General features: G+C 48.2%; 1 protein-coding gene across 2 annotated transcripts in view; it reads left to right on the top strand.

The window, feature by feature from the left end:
* The first annotated feature begins 32 nt into the window (after positions 1–32).
* LOC116954218 (endonuclease/exonuclease/phosphatase family domain-containing protein 1-like) overlaps positions 33–17,456 on the top strand; it is a 44,008-nt gene continuing 26,584 nt past the window's right edge. The window contains exon 1 of one of the 2 annotated variants that reach the window (XM_032974764.2): positions 33–137. The gene's annotated coding sequence lies outside the window, so the exon portion shown is untranslated. The remainder of the gene's footprint in view (positions 138–17,456) is intronic. The other variant, XM_076052173.1, reaches the window with a different exon arrangement.

Raw genomic sequence — 17,456 nt, 5'->3', positions numbered from 1 at the left:
AGAAACGCGCTCAGCCTGCGCCTGGCGGCGGCGGCGGGGCTCTTGACTCGTGGGGCGTCGGCGTCTCCGTGCCGCAGGCGGTGGCTGCGGCTGCGTTGTTGTTGTTGTCCACAGACCGCCGCAGCTCCCCAGGCGACGTGAGTTCAAATTCTCGGTCGCGCGCTTCGCCGTTTCACGATTTTTTTTTCCTTCCTAGCGTCGCCTCGTCCCGCCGTGTTTTTGGGTCGCGTGTCCGTGAGCGTCGCTTTGCCCAAAAGCGCCGGGTCGAGGCCCCCAAGTCGTTACCAGCGACTCGCGTGTTTAAGTTGGTACAAGTGAGTTGTTGTTGTTGTTTTAGTGCGGGCGTGTGTGTGTGTGAGAGAGATGTGGAGTGGGGAGCGGTAGCGTCGGTCGTGTCGACCCGGGTTCGACACGGCCAGGTGACCGGTCCTAGACCCCCCGTCCCCTAGGTAGACTCGGCATCAAATGAGTACATGTAGCGGTGGTGTGTAAACATCGCCACCGGGGGAGATGTTTACGTGCTTGCTGCTCACCCACCCCCTCGTGTGCCGTGCCGGCCTTTATAGGTTGCTACTCACTAACAACACTTGCCCCCAACAGTTTGTTTTCTCGCGGGGTGGGTGGGGGGGGGTGTGTCGGGATGCCTTGGCGGGCCGAGGGTCGCTGATCCCGGCGGCGCGGCTAGACCAGCGCCCGGCGTCGCGTCACCGCGTCTAGGCCTCACCATTCTCTCGACCCATAGCTGCTACAACGTTAATAACTCACTCGAGCCAAGTTAATTATAAATTGTGGTTCAGTAAATTCGTGGCTGTTCAAGGCAAAGGTGAGACGGCATAACGTGTCCTTTTACAAGCGGAAAGTAAAACGGAAAGTAAAAGCAGCAGAAGATAAATTATAGTTGAAAGACGCCCCTAATAACCGTAATTGATAGAAATCAGCGTAACGATTTTCCCGTTATAAAATCAGCAATCTAATTTTCTTTTTTGTTACAAATGAAACCGAGGTTAACATTTACTAAGCATATCATTAGACGTTATTTTTTTGAAAGTACCTTTTATTAATTAAAGTATAGTGCCGAGATTCTCCCTGGAGATTACACATTTCGTTCGCAAGGGTGTGTGGGGTACATTGGAATTTTCCGTTTACGTAGAGCCTAAAAGTGAAAATACTTTAACATGATCCGAATAATGGACCCGGCCTGCCGCAGAGCTTAAGGGCTTGTTAATGGGCGCATAAAGCAACTTGGTTGAAAATGTTATCTTAAAGGGCCCTCTCATCAGCATGAGTTGGGAGCAACTTCACTTGACAACATGAGATTTATATTCTTCTTGGTTTCCCTTCTACGTGACTTTACCGAAAGAACCAAGAATATGAATCCCTGCAGTCACGAAAGCTTTAAATCAAAACATGAGATTTGTTTAAATATTTAGGAGGTGAGGCCCAACTGAGCTAAAAAGTTATTTTTCAAAAGCGACCTCGCCACAAATGATAGCTCAACGAAGTGGCTTATCACGTGGAAATGTATCGCAGCTGCCAATTTCTCTATTCGCGCGTGATGTTGATTCTAAACGTGGAGGGGAAAAATCAAGAGAACCCAGAGAAAAATCAGAGAACCCGGGCAAAAATCAGAGAACCCGGGGAAAAATCAGAGAACCCAGGGAAAAATCAGAGAACCCTGAGAAAAATCAGACAACCCGGGGAAAAATCAGAGAACCCGGAGAAAAATCAGAGAACCCAGAGAAAAATCAGAGAACCCAGGGAAAAATCAGAGAACCCGGGGAAAAATCAGAGAACCCGGGGAAAAATCAGAGAACCCGGAGAAAAATCAGAGAACCCAGAGAAAAATCAGAGAACCCGGGGAAAAATCAGAGAACCCGGGGAAAAATCAGAGAACCCGGGGAAAAATCAGAGAACCCGGGGAAAAATCAGAGAACCCGGGGAAAAATCAGAGAACCCGGGGAAAAATCAGAGAACCCGGGGAAAAATCAGAGAACCCGGGAAAAAATCAGAGAACCCGGGGAAAAATCAGAGAACCCAGGGAAAAATCAGAGAACCCTGAGAAAAATCAGACAACCCGGGGAAAAATCAGAGAACCCGGAGAAAAATCAGAGAACCTGGGGAAAAATCAGAGAACCCAGAGAAAAATCAGAGAACCCGGGGAAAAATCAGAGAACCCGGGGAAAAATCGGAGAACCCGGGGAAAAATCGGAGAACCCGGAGAAAAATCAGAGAACCCGGGGAAAAATCAGAGAACCCGTGGGAAAAATCAGAGAACCCAGAGAAAAATCAGAGAACCCGGGGAAAATCAGAGAACCCAGAGAAAAATTAGAGAACCCAGAGAAAAATCAGAAAATCCCAGGGAAAAATCATAGAACCCAGAGAAAAATCAGAGAACCCGGGGAAAAATTAGAGAACCCAGAGAAAAATCAGAGAACCCAGAGAAAAACAGAGAACCCGGGGAAAAATCAGAGAACCCGGGGAAAAATCAGAGAACCCAGAGAAAAATCAGAGAACCCGGGGAAAAATCAGAGAACCCGTGGAAAAATCAGAGAACCCGGAGAAAAATCAGAGAACCCGGAGAAAAATCAGAGAACCCGGGGAAAAATCAGAGAACCCGGGGAAAAATCAGAGAACCCGTGGGAAAAATCAGAGAACCCAGAGAAAAATCCACGCAACCACGGGGAGAGAGACACGCAAACTCCAAATATACAGGAGGCGTCAGGGTCGCGATCGGAACCCACGACCTCCTGTAAGCCGGGCGAGGGAGTTAACATCTCGTGACAGTGGCACCCACACCACACGAAATAAACATTTTGCTGGCACAAATTGGCTTGTGTCGAGCCTGCCCACAGTCCCTAGCTGAGGACAGCATGACATGACCGTGATGTCGTCCACCACGCTTAAATTTCGTCAGCGCAGAAGTCACTAAGGTTCTCTGTCAAGTTCTCTCGCCACGGTCATCTTTAACGTCGCTTTAAAGCCTCTCTTTTCTTAACTTGACGCAACGCTTCAAAACTCGTGTCGGATTATCCCTGGATACACTACCAAGCTTGGGCATCTATGACCAAGACAAGAGCTTTTCTTTTAGATTAAAAGGTATACAGTACTGTATTATGTAACCAGTTACTCTGTCAATGATGTAATGTCGCAGTGGTTATAATAGCCGACTGCTTTCAACTTATTATTAATGGGAATCCGCATGAAGCCAATTCGTATTTCATGTCCGTACGTGTGTGTTCCTTATTTGGGCGTGATATTCGTGAGATGTAAGTGGGAACTATTCGCGTAAAATTCGCAGGAACTACAGCCAAAGGTGCATTGACTTGCTCTTTTTACAAAAGCAACACTGTCCTCACTTATTGTGGGTGTGGGTGTGTTTGCACTGAGGCTCGTGTTTCCACAAATGAACTGTAGCAGAAACATAACAGGTTTGTTTCTAGACCTCAACTATTGCTATGTGACAGTTTGTGTAGAGAATATCTGCCATTTCTCCTGATGCTTGGCTTGGCAGTGGTAGTACAATACAATTGTGTAGTACTGTATAGTGGTGAATCCAATACATTGCCTCGTTGGTTAGACCATATGGCTCACAGTCGGAAGGTTGGAAGTCAGCAGTGGTCATTATCTACTGGTCACTGCCATGGAAAGGTGGAGTTTCCACACCGTTGACTCAGGGCTGCCAAGAAAGATGATAATTCTGTCTCGATTTGAGTTTGTGTGGGGAGATCAACAATTTAGGTGCGGACTAACCAATACTCTTTTATGTATGTATGTATGTCGAACTTCTTTCACACCGTACGTCGCCGACCGTACGCTCATAAGAATTTACAGCCCTTTGTCAGTCCACTGCTGCAGGATGGCCTCCACCTGCTGTCGGTGATAGTTGATCATACTTAAAACTAGTTTGTGTCTATTTGTGAAGGTGGGACATTGCAGATGTTGGAGCGTAGTAAAGGACGAAGGTGTACGGCATTTTGCTGCACGGCCCTCTGTTAGCCACGTGACACAGCGGCCTATCGCAACCCCGGGTTATGCGTTGTGGTTGCCCATCCAAGCACCACTATACTAATAGGGGTTTTCCCCTTTTTTCTGGCAACAAAACTGACACCTTTTGCAAGGAATCATGTTTACATTAACCACAATACTTGCAGTCAAATGCAAAAAAAACAATACTCTGATAATGTATGCATTGTCCTTGAAACTGATTTGTCCACACCAGAGACAGCTTTCTTTTGAGCCTCGTCTCAAACGGTGTTAGACCAGAGGACGCCAAAAGCACTGTCCACGCTCCAGCCTACTTAGCTTTTGAGATCTGATGAGATTGGCCTCATTCTGGGTGATTTGGCTCTAACACAGGTGGCGCACTTGTGGGTGTTAAAGGTCCACCTTCATAACAGAGACACTGCTTGCCTCTAATGGGCCATAATGAGATTAATTCCGCTGATCTCGTTTAGCCAGTGCCCAATTCACTCGGGCTACTCCCCGAACTCGTCAGATCTCACAAACAAAGCACGGTTGAGCCTGGATAGTGCTTGGATGAACACCACGCGTAACAGGTGTTATAGGCTGTGAGGCATCACAGGCTACATAGTGGGCAGCAAAAGGCAGGGCCGCAGATTACATTGTTGCACGGGACTTTTATGTCTCAAACGTATCGCCTTCATGACAGCCTTTGCCCTGTGAGAGTGGTGCAATTACCGTGTGTACTCATGGGTTTTTTATTTAACAGAGGTACATTCAGCGAGATTGGACCGCGGTGAAAAGCGTGATTGATGCATGACCGTCAACCATGGCAAAGCCCTTCAGTGTGAGTGTACAGTGTTCACCACGAAATCGCTGCGCTTGGCCGGTGGTCCAAGACAGAATATTCTAATGCAACAAAGATGCTCTTGGCAGGATTCCTGCCAGAATTAATAGCTATCCTGGCTTCCCTTGCACGTAAATATCAGAGCCAACCAAGCGCTTGAATCAGTACTGTTGAGCCAAAAGCCTGACTTGCTTTACACGTGCACTTTTGTTGCCTGTAAAATGCTTTTTTTAATCTCTTAATTATTTTAGCAAGTACAGTGTGAAGAGAAGGAGCTGCCGCTTGGTATAACGGTTAAGACGCTGGACTTGTAGTCCAGAGGTCGCCAGTTTGATTTCATCTTCCGGCTCGGCAGTTGAAACAATGGTGCGAGTTTATTTAATTCCCCCACCGCCCCTTCCGCCTCTGTCCACCCAGCAGTATAAATTGGCTATACCGCAGTTCGTAGAAGAGTAGGCCAGATACCTTCCAGAGGCCCTTCCGTCAGCAGTGGCATGAGCAGGCACCTTTAGTGTGCTGCCTGCTGAGTAGTTTACTTATTAATGCAGTCTTCACCAGGAGTGATAGCGCTGCACGCTTGCAATACATCTTTGGAGGTGGTGGGGTTGGTGGATCACACAGAGATGGAGCGTGCGTGAGACATCCACGTGCATGGCCACAAGGTGCCTGTAAGTACGTAAAATACCTTTCTGTGACATGTCTGTACTTTTGGCGTTGCGTGTTATCGAGCCGAATACCGTGCGTCGGTTTCGTCCAGGCACAACTCGGTTTTTTGTTTTCTCATACGTGCAAGCGGTAGTACTCGAATCGAATTTGTGCCAAACAAACATCTCCAGCAGAACCCTGCCGTGCAAAGTCTTGACTCGTGCTATGTTTCCATAACCACATGGGAAACGTGGGAATGCCACGGGGATGACACGGAGGCGTTCCAACGGCGTAGAGCCAGGTCTCCACGCTCAGTGAGCCCTGCAGCTCGTAACGCTGGCGCAAAATGATAACAGTAATGTTTTGCCTAACCCGAGTGTACATTAATTGTTGTTAAAAATAAAAATAATATTACTTGATAAAAAAAAAATGTCGGATTGCAAGTGGTCATGGAAACTTGGCATCGGCGAGACCTTTTTTTTCTGGATAAACAACAGATTACTTCTTGTAGAATTGTATCTCTTACAATCCTATCCCGCGGGGTGTGCGGTATTGTGATCAGAGACTTGATTGTGGAAGGTCGTGGTTTTAAATCCTGGTCAGGCCGATAACAATCATGACTACTTGGCGATGGTTGTCCTATGGATGGACTGGCACTTGCCATGGAAATGAGGAATATCCGCCAGTGTCCTCGGCTGACAGTGGAGATGAGCGTCACTCCTTTGAGCAGCGAGAAGCTTTGACTTTATGATGAACGACACTGTTTGCTTTTATTAAAATCGCATGAATTAGTCATTCCCATTGCTTGGACACAGGCCAGTAGATGTTTGCACGTAGTGCATGCATCCGATAGCTTTACTTTCCAAACAATGCATTGTAGTTGTATCTATAATTAAAAGTGACATTTACTAATATTCATCTAATCTCATAAGGCAGCACGATCTACAGATACAAACTAAAACGTCAATGTTATTATTAAGAGTAAATATCAAACAACCTCATGACTGGTATAGCATGGGGAGGCCTTCACCCAGAGGTTTATTGACGAAGGGCTACGGTGCATGTAAAATCTTAACCATGATAAGCATGATTCATCTTAAACATGTAAAATCTTAACCTTGATAACGCTATAGTAATGGTGTGGTGGTTGGTAGGGCTGCAACGACACGTCGATTATTATAAATTCTCATATTAATGACATGTGTGTCTAATAGCGAACGTAACAATCACTGGTTCCTGATTTGTGCGCTACAGTCGCTGCACGTGCAAGATGCAAAGACCCAGTGCACATGGAAAACTAAACTATAAACTACTATAAACAGTTTTCTTTATTTTACTTGGTAAGGCCCACTGAGCTATATAGCTCTTTTTCGGAAAACCGGAGGACCTGGACGAAAATCCACGCAACCACGGGGAGAGAGACACATGCACAATTCCAAACATACAGGCATCGGTTCGGAATTGAATCCACAACCTCCTGCATACCAGTTGAGGGAGTTAACATCTCACCAACACGGCGCCCCATTAGTCCAGCATGGAACGCTGGAGTAACGTTGGGCCAACATTGGTCCAACATTGCCCCGAAGTTGCCCTGACGCTGGCATGTTTTTTTGGGGAAGTACAAGCGTGGTGCCATTGGTTTCCTCGAGGGTCCTGTGCAATTGGTCAGAAGCTGCGAGAGAAGATCCCTCGAGATCGGGGATTGGGTCCGCGGGCAGCTGAGGAAATCGAGCAGAAGCACGCAAGCGGCGACGCGGTGGCAACAGCACGTCGGTGACCTCGTGACCTCGCGTGCTGACCTTGGCCTTGAATAATGCATCATGAATGGAGGCTTTCTGTTGCTCGTGGGTGCCTGTGAGACGACGTCAGTTCAGTGTTTGCCACCGTAAACACGTCGAGTTCCAGAGCTCGCAGTTGTTAGGGGGCATCCTGCAAGCACAGTTCTTTGAGGTCAGCTGGGTTTGTTAACCAGAACAAATTGACTCACTGGTTTTCCCCCGCCGCCGCCCCCACTGAAGACCGAGGGAGTAAAACATAAAATTCAATAAACCCCGGAGACTCCGAGGTTTGTTTATTTTGGTCGTTATTTCCATGTAAGGCGAGCGAATATCATCGAGGGCTTGTAACGAGCTGTTTATAGAAAAAAATGTGGGCTTCTAAAAATGTTGAATGCCCTAGCATGACCTTGAAAAGATCTTATCCTCGCTGTAGTATTTTCAAACTAGATTCGAAGCTTTCGTGACCGCAGGAATTACTCTTTGGTTCTTTCGGGAAAAGTAACGTAGAAAATAAAATCAAATAATAGAAAACGACGTTTCGATTGCAACACAAGCAACCATCATCAGGTAAGAATGAATGAGAGTAAACTTAGAAACGCAACAACAGCTGAGCGTGGTCACCCAGGTGGGGCGTTGCTGTTGTGTTGGCCGGCTCTCTGTGTTGTGTTGCATTGTGTTTCTAAGTTTACTCTCATTCATTCTTACCTGATGATGGTTGCTTGTGTTGCAATCGAAACGTATTCTATGATTATTTTATTTTATTTTCTATGTGACTTTACCGAAAGATCCAAAGTGTACTCTTTGCAATCTTGATTTGAAGTTTTCGTGATTGCAGGAATCCATACTCTTTGGTTCTTTCGGTAAAGTCACGTAGAACATTAAATCAAATAAATCACGACGTTTCGGGCACACAACACAAGCGTCCGTCATCGGGTGATTAGGTGATGACGGACGCTTGTGTTGCGCCCGAAACGTCGTAATTTATTTTATTTTCTACCTACGTGACTACCAAAAGAACCAAAGCGTATGGATTATTTTCCTCTTGTTTTGAACTCATGAGAGGTAAAGGCGCAGCCCTGCAATTACTTGTTCGTGTCGCCGCTGCCCGAAGGGCCTATCACTGGTGTGGAGCTCCAGAGAGGCTATTTTGGCCGACTCTTCCACGCTGGCCAAATGTCTCCGGAGAGGTGGGAGTACCTGAACAAACAATTGAGTGGATAACAAATCTAAAATTGCACCTCTAATCCAAATCTTATTAATCCTATACGAAAGAAGAAGCGCTGCCCTGAGCCCCACCGCATGAGACCTGCCAGTCGACTGTGGTCCACCTGTTGTGTTCTTAATGACGACGCAGAGGCAGGTCTTCATGTAAGGGCTTGCGCCGGTTTATTGATAAGGGTTGGTGACGACTTTCACCAGAGGTAGGTGCCCTACACTGGGTCCTTCACGTGGACCCTCGGCTCTGCCTGTCCCTAGCTCGGCTAGCTCTTGGGCTCTCTCTCTCGAGTCGGATCGGGGGTTCAGCCAACACCGACCGACCGGGGAGAGCAGCAACTTCCACGACTACCGCCGGCTTCTCTCCAGACTCCCAGAGCTCTACCCCTCTGCTGTCTCTTCAACCGCTCTCTCCATCCCGGGCTGCCACAACGACCGCGCTTTCGTCACGGGGTGGGGGGGTCCCCCTTAAGTACCACGAGGAGACATGACGTCATTGCACCGCACAACGCGTATGACGTCACGTCCCCATGCTGCTCCTCTACATACCCATGTGTAGAAGAGTAATATGGGGATGTGACGTCACACGCGTTGTGAGGTGCAATGACGTTACGTAACCTGGGGGTACTTAAGGGGGGGGGGGGGGCCATGACGAAAGCAGGGTCGTTGGGGGAGTCCGTGATAGAGAGAGCGGTTGAAGGGAGCTGAAGAGGCAGCCAGGGATAGAGCTCAAGAAGTCTGTAGGAGCCGGCTGTAGTTACGGAAGGCGAAGAGGCAGCCAGTAGGCTAGCAGTAGAGAGAGCTAAGGGTCCAAGGGAGGGACCGAGTGTAGGACACCAACCCCTGGTGTTTACTTACTTCCTTTGTTAACAAACCGGCGCTAGCCCTTACTTGAAGACCTGATTCAGCGTCATTTACCACACAACACATGTATTATTATTGCTGTGTGCATGGAGGTGGGGGAGGGCGTTCAAGAAACTCTCCATTTGTTTCCACTGCCACGTCGGGAGATCAGATCAAACCGGCAACCTCTAATTGCAGGAGCTGTGCGCTAAGCATTTCGCTAAGGCAGCGTCCAGAACTCATAACTTGTGAAAGGGGCGTTCAATGAATTAGCGCTGCAATAAAGAGGACAAATGACCAAGTAAATGTGCATTCTATTTTTAATGAAGGTTAATCGCATTAGATTAACATTGTCATTGTTTACACTTACATTTTGGCTCAAAACTTTCTTGACTTCAGGAATTCATATTCTTTGGTTCTTTCGGTACCGAAAGATCCAAAGAATATAGTTTTAAGTAAAAATGTAAACAATGACAATGTTAATCTAATGCGATTAATATTGTTTACACTTGTTTAAAAACCATGGTCTGAGCGTCTTAACCGAACAGTGGAGAATTTGTTCGAATGCAAGCGCTGTCCAGGCTAGTCTGCTTAGCTTCCAAGATCTAACAAAGTATATTTAGATTATTTGACTGCTATAAATTTCCACGCGATAAGCCACTTCTGTGTGCTATCATTTGTGGCCAGGTCTCTTCTAAAAAGGAAGCTAATTGCTCAGTGGGCTTTACCTGGTCAGATAAAAAAATTTTTTTAAGTGGTTTGTTTACCTTTCCTATACTTTGCACTCCTATCGTTTGTTGTACGTTTCTGACCAGCCCCTACTCGACATCTGTGAGAAAGAGCTTTATAGCTCATCAGATTCCTCCAGTATAAATAAGGATTCTGACTCCAAGAGGACTGAGTAGAGAAATAACAGGGCTCTATCAAGGTCTCTCTCATTGCTTTCTGTGGACGGCCACGGAACTTTCAATCACCCTCCCTTCGACCCAAACAACGATATTGATTTGTTTTTGATTTCACGCCGCCCTCTACGCCCGGCGCACCTCAGGGTGCTTTACATCTTGCATCTCATCTCGACACGTGAGAAAGTGCACCCCCACTGGCAGCCAACTCTATGGGCACAAGGTGACTCGGCACCTGACATGGGAAATGGATCTGAGTCTTTTGCCAGCGAGTGGCGGTGATTGATGCGTGCCATCCCATTTTGAGTAATTTATAGTGTCATTTTTTAAAATCGGATCCTGACGCTGGCACACAACCAATGGCTTTACTCTGAGCGATGTCAGGGGCTCTTTGACGTCAACCGTGAAGTGGCACGGTGTATTTTTTATGCTTATTATTACTGCCGCACCGGAAACCAGGAGCGCCGTACAAACCCCACGTCTGAGGCATTGCCCCCATCAGCAGTCTGTTCCTTGTAGTCAGTTAAGCAGCCACTCAACTGCTCTTTTGCCCTCGTTTGGAAACCGTAAAACAGTTCTGGTGTTTTTGAGTATTGATTCCAGCCCGTACCAAGCACGGGCCACATCTTGCAGCTCCTCCGCTTCATGATGCCTGATTGAGTTCAGAAGCGAGAGGCCGGGGATATAAATCATGCAGCCGCCCGGTAGCTTCAACTTTTTCCGAGGTTCGCTCGCGTCGTCTTTTTTAACGCCTCCTCGACCTTGACGAAGGTCGCGTGCGTGCGGGGGGCACGCGACGTTATGCTCGTCGAGTCGAGTTAATTGGCATGCGCGCACGGTTCACCGGCATTACTCATTAACGCGTTCGCAGTGGAAACTCTTGCGGGCGGTACTCGATTGTCTATTTACTCGAAGGTAGCCTGCACCAGTGCTGTGCCTTTGTGCACTGACATTGAACGCTGTAAATGTGCTCTTTAGTCTGACTCCTTGAGCCTCGGGCCTTACCATTTAACCCGAACAGTCCTAGAGGTGCCTTAGTCCGGCCCCCTGAGCATTGCATGTAATCACGGAACCCTAAGAATCTGAAAGATACCTGAGACTCTCTGAGCCGTGGGCATTTACGCTGAACCTTAAGATTATTTCAGTTGACTGGCTGGCTCTGTGAGTCTTAGGCATTATACCTGAATCCTAAGAATACTAAAGTTGTCGTAGCCGCACTAAGCCTTGATCGTGAACACTAAACCCTAAAAATGGAAAATTTGTCTTAATGTCTCCGAGTCTGACACTCACAATGGACCCTGCATGTGTCTAATGGTGCCTTAGTTTGACCGTCAACGTCAGACATGAACACCGAACTCTATGTACATTCCAGTGTCTTGTGGCTTTCTGAGCATTGGGCCTGACCATCGAATCCTCGGAATCCTCAGCGGGTGAAAAAACGCGATTTAAAGTAGAATCCGGAGCTCCGCCATGGCATTTCCAACGCCTTTGCGGGCCACCAGCGGTCGCTTTGTGGACCACTGCCCCAGACTGCATGGACCACGCAAGCCAATGTGCAATGGATGGGCGTGCTGAAGTGAAATGCAGGCGAAACGTTTGAACCCTTGCGGGTCCGGTGGCTCCGTTAAGGCTGTCAGAGAGAGGGACACACTTGTGTGTGTTGCCAATGCATTGGATTCACTTTTGGCGCCCCCCCTACACCCCCCCCAGTAATTTTTACAGGGCATTCATTTATTGCCAGAGCAGAGGTGGCCATGATTAACAGCAGTAGATTGATAGAGTATCAAATCTGAACCGGGTGGAAATGAGGTTGTAAGTGCGCTCAGGCCAATGTGAAAGTTATACGTTCGGTCGGTTGGTCAACTCAGCCCATCGTGTTCCTCGGGGGTTGATAAAACTAGTAGCGCTTTGTGAATAGACAGCTGTGGTTAGTATCTGGATGGACTGCCCCCTGTCATGGAAATATGGACTTTCCACCGCGGGCTCCACCGTTGAAGCACAGAGGCACGTTGATTGTGAATTTTGACTGGACTCTGGGTTTAAACGGCCTCCCCTGTTGTAACTCTTTGACCCGCCCCTACTGGACATTTGTGGAAAAAAGCTTCACGGCTCCATCGGAGTTCTCTGGGATAAATGAAGATTCTGAAATGTGTGCCCCTGTGAATCCTGCATGGATTCCTTAAAGAGTCCTGGCTATGCGTTGAGGACAGCTGGTGGATTTGTGTGGGTGTCGGCAGGCGTTTCAAGGGTGGGTGGGTGCCCTGAGAAAATACTTGACTGTAAAATAAAAAAAAATGCGATGATGATAAAAAAATAATAATGAATAAACGGGTAACATTTCTCTTCACCGGTGTTTATTCCACATGGAGACGGTTGCCCGTAGCGACGCTGCAAATGGAATCATTTGCGAGGCCAGAAAGGACGCGCGCACGTGTGTGCGGGCAATGGCGCAAGGCAGGATTTCCACCAGATCTGGGTCAGTTAAAGAGTAAGCGGCCGCACTGGGAATGTGGAATTTCCACTTGTTTGGCTCGTGGTTGCCAACGGAGATGAACGCCGCGACGTCTCAACGGCGTGAGCGTGGAGACACTCTGGCATGCCGCGGAACCGACACCGGCACCGGCACATCAAGGGGGATTATTGTCGCGGTGCGTAAATTGTGCCGTGCCCCGCCCGGCTCGTCACGGCCTTTTACGTTCTTGGGACCGGCGGAAGAAGAGCGTGCCGGGATTTTTGGCGCGTTGCCCCGTAGACCAGTCTGCCCAAGTCGTCGTCACCGTCGACTTGTTACGGTGGCTGAGCATCGGCCCCGGTCGGTGTAAGTTTACTGGGCCGGATGTTAAACTGACGCCCACTGGCGATGCAAACGCAAAAGTTTCATTGTTTTGTAGATGCGGTAGACGCGCCTAGGTTGCGTATCCCGCGCTGTCCCGCTCTCGTTGAAGCTTCCGCTTGTGAGGAAAGCAGGGTTGTCATCGGGTTTACGGAGCTACGTGATGAGCAGAAGAGGGCATTAACGGTTAACCCCAGGCTTCACACGTACCTTATGTACATGTTATGAACTTCTTTCGCACCGTACGTAGCCAACCGTGCTAATTGTAGGCGCGGGGGGAAGGACGACAAACTAAACGCGAAAAGCAGTTGTAAAAGAATACATTTTCAAATTAGATTTACAAGTGCATACCTCCGGTAGCTTCCTAATATTGGAAGGAAGAGCGTTCCAGACGGCCGCAGAAGCGCACCTGAAAGCGCACGATGCGGTGACCGTCGTCTTTGTTCGATGGTTAGCCGAAAGCCACTGCTGCGAGGATGAGCGGAGTTTGAAAAGAGGGCTTCACAGCGGAGTCTCTCGATGTTACGCTCGTGAAGAAGGGGGGACCACGATGGCATTCTGTGCCAGGCCTCTATCGACCTCTCGGCTTTCACTGTGCAGTGTGGTGCAAAAACATCCGTTGTTTTATTGCCCGCTGAACAGCACGGTGAAGTATGCTTAAATAATCCCCGTGGCCTGCACAGGTGTTAGGGGGGGGGGGGCACTCATCCAGCAGTGGAGTGACAAACGGCTAAGTGTGTATGTATGTTGAACTTCTTTCGAGCCGTACGCAGCCAACCGTGAAAGGTGCTATACTGTATGTGTACGTGCACAATAGCTCCGCACCCTAATGTATCTGGTAACCCCACTGGGAACCGTACACCAGCAGTTATTTATAGAAGCAGGGTGGTGGTGGAGTGGTAACACTCGCGCGCCTCGCAGGCAGAAGCACCTGGGTTCGATTCCTGACTCTGGCGCTCTTCTGTGTGGAGTCTGTGGGTTCTTCCCGTCTTCTGCGTGTGTTTCCTCTGGGTTCTCTAAATTAAAAACTAAAACTATTTTATTTTGCCAGGCAAGGCCCACTGAGCTGTGAAGCTCTTTTTCAGATGTGACAAATAATAGCTCAACGAAGTGGATTACCACGTGGACATCTTATAGCAGCCAAATACTCTCAACGTATATTTCTAAATGTGGGGGGGGGAAACCGGAGGACCTGGAGAAAAATCCATGCAACCAAGGGGGGAAGAGACAATCTCCAAATGTATAGCGGGTGTCAGGGTCGGGATCGAGACCACGACCTCCTGCATACCAGGCAAGGGAGTTAACATCCTGCCACTGTGGTGCCCAAATTTCCTCCCATAGATAAAAGATGCAATGTAATTGGTGTTGTCCACACATCCCAATGTAGCAAGACCCTCCCGAAAAAGAGTCTTCGGGCTCATTGTGACCTTTCTGGATGTAAACGAATAAAATCTTTCCACGTTTCTGCAGACGAATCCTTGTTTGATTGATGAAATAAAAGAACACCTAGTTGCCTCTTGAGGCACTTCTGGGTCCAAATGACGAGTGCTGTCATACGCAGGGTTTCCCAGTCTCCAGTCCTCGTGACCCACCACCAATCATACGCCTGATGATTGTTGTTTAACGGCGTCCAGAGCGATGCACTGAGAAATTCATGCGGTCTGCATTAATAGGGCCTGTTCGAATTAAGGTTGAGATCTCAGTGTGTGTGTGTGCGCGTTGCGCTATGAACCCGGCGACCTGAGTTCGATTCCCGCTCACGGCCACCAACACCAGTGACGATTATCTGAACCGGCCCTGGGCCTCCCCATAGGTCGACTCGACCTTAAACGAGTACCTGGTGCGGTGTAAAACAAAAACAAAAACCCCATCAGCGCAAGGGAGACAAAGGCGGCCCGGGCGTGCGGTGTTGCTGACCAGACACAACCAGTCGTGCGCGGTGCCGGCCTTCATAGCGGCTGCTCGCTCGCAGCCCTTGCCACGACAATCGGCTGGAGGCTCTGTACGGGGAGGGGGATCTTTCTATCTTTGCGCGCACGTCAAGACACACGTGCGCGCGCTCACACGTGCACGCGCACGCACGCATGTGCACGGACCCGCAGGTGAATATTCGCATGTGCTGTGCGTGTGCACGCGTACACCACGTGTCGCGTTCGTGCGTTGCTTTCTGGGTGCGCACAATAAGAGAAGGCGATTGACGCAGGAATGAATGCATGCATCCAGCAGTGGACTGACCATGGCTGCTGCTGCTGTTGACGATCATGACGAAGGTGACTTTTACGACGCAGCGAACGAAAGGGACGTATCCAGTTATGTATAATGTCTGTAGTAAGTGGGAAGACAAAGGCGCGCGGTGTTGGCCACCTACCTCCTCGTGTACCGTCCTGGTCTTCATTGACGCTCGCTTAACAGCACTTTCTCCAACAGTCTGATAAGGCTATACAAGGGGATCCTTTGTTTTTTTGCACTTGTTCCGTGTGTGTGTTTGCGCACGGGATCCCTGTGTGCACGTGCGCGGTATATACAGTGAGGGGAAAAAAAGTATTTGATCCCCTGCTGATTTTGTACGTTTGCCCACTGACAAAGAAATGATCAGTCTATGATTTTAATGGTAGGTTTATTTGAACAGTGAGAGACAGAATAACAACAAAAAAAATCCAGAAAAACGCATGTCAAAAATGTTGCAAATTGATTTGCGTTTTAATGAGGGAAATAAGTATTTGACCCCTCTGCAAAACATGACTTAGTACTTGGTGGCAAAACCCTTGTTGGCAATCACAGAGGTCAGACGTTTCTTGTAGTTGGCCACCAGGTTTGCACACATCTCAGGAGGGATTTTTTCCCACTCCTCTTTACAGATCTTCTCCAAGTCATTAAGGTTTCGAGGCTGACGTTTGGCAACTCGAACCTTCAGCTCCCTCCACATAATTTCTGTGGGATTAAGGTCTGGAGACTGGCTAGGCCACTCCAAGACCTTAATGTGCTTCTTCTTGAGCCACTCCTTTGTTGCCTTGGCCGTGTGTTTTGGGTCATTGTCATGCTGGAATACCCATCCACGACCCATTTTCAATGCCCTGGCTGAGGGAAGGAGGTTCTCACCCAAGAATTGACGGTACATGGCCCCGTCCATTGTCCCTTTGATGCGGTGAAGTTGTCCTGTCCCCTTAGCAGAAAAACACCCCCAAAGCATAATGTTTCCACCTCCATATTTGACGGTGGGGATGGTGTTCTTGGGGTCATAGGCAGCATTCCTCCTCCAAACACGGCGAGTTGAGTTGATGCCAAAGAGCTCCATTTTGGTCTCATCTGACCACAACACTTTCACCCAGTTGTCCTCTGAATCATTCAGATGTTCATTGGCAAACTTCAGACGGGCATGTATATGTGCTTTCTAGAGCAGGGGGACCTTGCGGGCGCTGCAGGATTTCAGTCCTTCACGGCGTAGTGTGTTACCAATTGTTTTCTTGGTGACTATGGTCCCAGCTGCCTTGAGATCATTGACAAGATCCTCCCCTGTAGTTCTGGGCTGATTCCTCACCGTTCTCATGATCATTGCAACTCCACGAGGTGAGATCTTGCATGGAGTCCCAGGCCGAGGGAGATTGACAGTTCTTTTGTGTTTCTTCCATTTGTGAATAATCGCAGCAGCTGTTGTCACCTTCTCACCAAGCTGCTTGGCAATGGTCTTGTAGCCCATTCCAGCCTTGTGTAGGTCTACAATCTTGTCCCTGACATCCTTGGAGAGCTCTTTGGTCTTGGACATGGTGGAGAGTTTGGAATCTGATTGATTGCTTCTGTGGACAGGTGTCTTTCATACAGGTAACAAGCTGAGATTAGGAGCACTCCCTTTAAGAGTGTGCTCCTAATCTCAGCTCGTTACCTGTATAAAAGACACTTGGGAGCCAGAAATCTTTCTGATTGAGAGGGGGTCAAATGCTTATTTCCCTCATTAAAATGCAAATCAATTTATAACATTTTTGACATGCGTTTTTCTGGATTTTTGTTGTTATTCTGTCTCTCACTGTCCAAATAAACCTACCATTAAAATTCTAGACTGATCATTTCTTTGTCAGTGGGCAAACGTACAAAATCAGCAGGGGATCAAATACTTTTTTCCCTCACTGTATGTATGTTGAGCAACTTTTGCACCATATGTAGCCAAGCGTGCTCATCGTAGATAGCGTTAATTGATTAGCGCTTCACGTGGGACGTGTTTAACGATCGTTGGGCTCATGCAGCATGGTTGTTTTTGAAGGGCGGGTAGTTAATTGGCCAAACGCAGAAAGACTTAGTAGCGTTGGCTGGAGTTTGGGATATTCTGGTTATACAAACGTTCCTCCGTTGTCCTCCGGTTCACCCCCCCCCACCCCCCGCAGTTAGAAAAATGCATTTAGATAATTTTGCTGTTCGAATATTTCCATGTAATAAGCCAC

Source organism: Petromyzon marinus, chromosome 54, assembly GCF_048934315.1.
Source record: "Petromyzon marinus isolate PM22_M1 ecotype Great Lakes invasive population chromosome 54, UKy_Petmar_22M1.pri1.0, whole genome shotgun sequence".
In the NCBI taxonomy this organism is placed as follows: Eukaryota; Metazoa; Chordata; class Hyperoartia; order Petromyzontiformes; family Petromyzontidae; genus Petromyzon; species Petromyzon marinus.
The sequence above is the reverse complement of the archived record's forward strand: the minus strand, read 5'-3'. Positions and strand labels throughout refer to the sequence as shown.